The following is a 4,685-nucleotide window of genomic DNA, read 5'->3' as shown; positions in this document are numbered from 1 at the left end:
AATTGGATGTGATGAGTGTGGCGGCCATCGTTATGCACCATTGTCAGAGGGAGCCTGCAATATGAGCAATGCTCCGAAGGCTTTACACACTGATTGGCTTTGATAGGTCATGAAGACAGGCGAAGCAAAAACCCTTTCTGTCTTTTTCACTGAGTTCTTTACAAAAGAGGGCTTTTTATATGTGTGTTGCCTTTCTTCTGCCCCACATCACCATCGTGCTGTTGGATTTAAGACGGGAAATTCAGCTGGACCAAAGGAGCTTGTCATGTGGTTCCACTAATCCACTTTTTACCTTTTCCTCTTACACTTATTCTGTACTTGATCCTGACCATAAATCTGATGCATGCAATGTAAAAGAGATCCTTGTCAAGCACAACTTCTAAATCTTTCAATTTGTGAAAAGAAAACTATATTGTTCACTACTAGAGTGCAATTACTATGTTTTTACAGATTATTAATACAATGTTTAAAAAGAGAAGAATATAGGATGTAACAGCTGTCAACATACTGAGGAACCTGAATGCAAAACCTAAAATGTAGCAGAGATAGTATGCATAGTTCTGTTTATGCTTCTGTCTGTATTTATGTTCGGATTTACATGTATTATCTGTTCACCTCTCTGTAGTAAATATCTATAAATGTGGAAGTGCCCTGTCTTGTAAAACCATGTCTAAACTTTGGTAATCTCATTTGGAAAAGCTGTTTTGTGGCTAAAGCTTTGTAACATGGTTAATTGATTAATCTTGCCTGGGGGTAGTATCAGCATTTTCAGTCATTTCACTCTTAGGACTAACTAATAGCATATGTGCAAGTTGGTTTTAGTATTTTTCTTTATATTTCACCATCAATATAAACATTTACATCTCACCTTGCAAATGGGAAAAAATTCAGGGATTAATTTTTGTGATGGAGCTCCTACCCCCTAAACCCAAACCCTGCTCGCCTACCCCTCCAGTGCAGCTTAATGCTAAGAGTAAAGGAAGGAATACAGTCTTCGTCACCCTGCTGTTTTTAGAGTTTAAGAACAAGAGGGGTTTAATCCTCATTGTTTAGGAGGCTAGGGGGTGCCCAGGGTCCGGCAGCTGTAAAATGATCCAACTGGCATCTCCTAATCCCCCCCAGAACCCCCAACCTCTAACTCTACCCCCCAATGGGCCACATTATCAGCCCAGTATCTGCTATACACTGGAGACTCCTTCCAAATATGCTAAATAAAATCTCCTCACAGAAGACTTCACCGTATCAACAATTATACACAATTTTTTAATCTGTTTATGTGGAGCGTCTACTATACAAGTCAGTGTGTAAGCTGTTACTATAGAGAAGTGGCGACATATTAGAATGAACGCGTTAGTATAGACTGATCCTGCAGCAGGCGCTACTGTCTGAGCTGTGGTGTTACAAACTGTAAAGTTGTATAATAACACATTTTAATTAACATGTTAATTATACAAAATTGAGCATTCAACAGACTTCTGGTATAACCTCTTATAACATGCAATTAAATTTATTTAGTTGAGACAGGTCATGTGAATGAGTGTTGTTGTTGTTGTTGTTGTTGTTGTCATTCCATTCCTGTACATTTTACAGTTGGATGAAAAATAGTGTCTCCTGGACATAGGACAAGATATAGTGGCAAATGCAAACTATACACTAACAATATAGAATATCAGTAGCATGAGGATAAATGGATAAACCAGAGATAAACTAAAAACATGTGAGTGTAAACATATAATTATAATGTGAGAAAGTATTGCTTCCTCTTGCTGTCCCTACTGTGCAGTGAATACCATTCATCTAGTCTCTCCTTCAACCTTTTTTCCTTCTATTACTGTATAATCAAAACAACTCTCTCTCTCTCTCTCTCTCTCTCTCTCTCTCTCTCCCTCAAAGGCTTATCTATCTCAAGCAGATGGTTCACTTGGAATAATGTGCAAAAAACATGATCTGCAGCTATGATAAAGACATTCCTCCTTTCCTCAGTGAACTCTCTCTCATGCCCTTCTGCAATCCCCACTTATCTCTCCACTTCTCTCCTCCTTTGCCACCTAATTTCTGTTATCACCCCTATCTATTTTGCCTACAATACAGTTTCCCCCTCTTTACTTTGCTCATCTCTATCTTGGCTTATCTTTGCACTTTCTATGTTTGTTCTTTATAGTCACCCTCCTTTACTCACTTTCCTAATTTCCTCCTTTTATAACTTTCTTAAACATCACACCTTTCACATCTTCCATCATTCAATCTCAGTTTGTTCAACACTGTGGACTCTCTTCTCTATGACTCCTACACCTCATTTTCTCCTCTCTCTGAAACAACTACACCCCCAACACACACACACACACACACACACACACACACACACTGTCATGAGCCCTGCTGTTGTCCAATTGTCTCTCTTCCCTGTTGTGTTGGCGCCCGTCAAAAAGGCCCTAGGACGATCAGACAGTAAGGGGTCCTGAGTGTGCCAGGGCTGCCAGTGCAGACTCTCTGCTTTTCTATCCCTCCTGTCCTTTTCCTTCATCGTCCATTAGATATTTTTGTCTTAGTTTTGCTTGTACCCTCATTTGAGCCATAGTTAGTGAGTATATATTATTTAGTTTAAGTTTAGCTCTCTTTTGCTCTGAAAACTGAAATCCTCCACAGTCACTACACTTCAAATGGGGCAAACCCCACATCTGTACCTTTGTCTATATTCTTTTTACTTTTTGTGGGACAATACAGCCATGCCTGCCTTAATAAGCCTCAGTTCATGTGTTCACATGTCAGGCCAAATAACACCACACACACGAAACTCGCAAAGACAATGGAGGGTCACATGATAAGCATGGTTGTTCCCTCAGAACTCTGTCTAAGCCTTGAGCATGTGATTGACCAGATGACATATTCCCTAGAAAGAGCCGAATAAGGCACAGCTGATAGCTGCATTTACGCATGGACAGGCTCAGAAGTCTGGGAGGTCCAAATGACCCATGAACAACTTATTGTATGTTGTCTCAACTTTGCTCTGGATTTAGCATTGGAAGAATCTAGCTACTAATGGTTCTAGCACTTTAGAACATAAGTAATTTGCCTAACTATAAAGAAATACATTCACTTTTCCATATACAATCATTTATATCTTAGACGGTAATGGCAGGAAGTGGGACAAAAGTCTGTTGCTTTTAAAAAGAGAGAGTTTCCCATAAGAGCTCCTTAGCCTCTGCAGCAGTGTGACAGGCTTTCTCTGGAGAGGCTTGAGTGACTTTAATCTGGCCAGTAGAATCTGGCAGACATTTTAGAACACCTGCGACTGGCCAGAGTGGCTTTTGTCTGGCCTCAACCCTGAACTTTTTCCCTCTTAATCAACTTAACAGAAACTAATTAAAGCCCTCTCCTCTCTGGGACCTGCATTGTGTCCCTCAGCATGAAACGTACAAACATAAATAGAGATGCTGAAGAGGGGCAATTGGATATGACAGCAGTCGTTATACCGAAGACATTGCTCATTGTGGTAATTAGAAGCCAATAAATAAGTAATGACAGTGGTTGCAGTACATTAAAATATTTCAGATTAAAATTAAACATCATAGACAGGCCAAATGTTTTAACTGTACAGTATACTTTGCATTCTGTTGCACAACATATGGTGCAGCTGGTTAAAGAATTATATAGGCATGTTTTTATGCAATTAATTCAAATCTAATTTTATACTAGATTTTTTCTCTTTCCCTTTAACTTTTGAGAGACCCTATCTTATCACAGATCCTAATTACACTACATTAATGTATTGCTTGCAAACCCACCACATAAAAACAGGCTGATGTTTCTATACAGGGGCCCCAAATCCTTCTTAATTTCCTTCTTAATCTTAATTCTTAAGATGGATTGGCTATGCTAAAATTGCCCCCTATGTGAATGAGTGTGTGAATGTCTGCACATGGTGCCCTGAGATGGACTGGCATCCCATTCAGGGTGTATATCTGCCTAGCACCCAGTATTCCCGGGATAGGCTCCGGATCCAGCGTGACTAAGCGCTGACCAAGATCAAACAATCACTGAAGAGCATTGAGTCACTCACTTTCAGTAACTGCTTTATCCTGATTCAGGTCATGGTGGATTCAGAGCCAATCCCAAGAACACTGGGCGTGAGACGAGAACACACCCTGGATGGGATGCCAGTCCATAGCAGGGCATCACACAGGCACATACTCACACACTCATTCACACCTAGGCGCAATTTATTTTAGCCAATCCACCTACTGGCACGTTTTTGGAGGTGGGAGGAAACTCACACACAACGTTCACAGAAACTCCACACAGGCAGTCACCTGAGCTCAGGATCAAACCCTGGAACAGTGAGGCGGCAAGGCTACCCGCTGCGCCACCATGCCGCCTACTGAAAAGTGGTGAATGAATGATCAGGACATTGACTGAAATACAATATTGCAGGGACAATTTTTTATATTTAAACATTAAACATATTTCTGATTTAATAACACAGTAATTAAGCAGTATGATTATAGTGGTGTACTGTGGTATGATTATGATTATAGTGGTGTACTGCTTGACTATATCTGTTTCTATTGTAATATTTGCATCTATTCATATAAAATGTTCTATTTCGAAGTGAGAACCAGGGAGTAAGCTATGATGACTAAGCATGACTGAGTGGATGGGATTCCCAGCCACTCTTATGGTAGTGC

Source organism: Pangasianodon hypophthalmus, chromosome 19 (genome assembly GCF_027358585.1).
Source record: "Pangasianodon hypophthalmus isolate fPanHyp1 chromosome 19, fPanHyp1.pri, whole genome shotgun sequence".
In the NCBI taxonomy this organism is placed as follows: domain Eukaryota; kingdom Metazoa; phylum Chordata; class Actinopteri; order Siluriformes; family Pangasiidae; genus Pangasianodon; species Pangasianodon hypophthalmus.
This window is presented reverse-complemented; position numbering follows the sequence as displayed.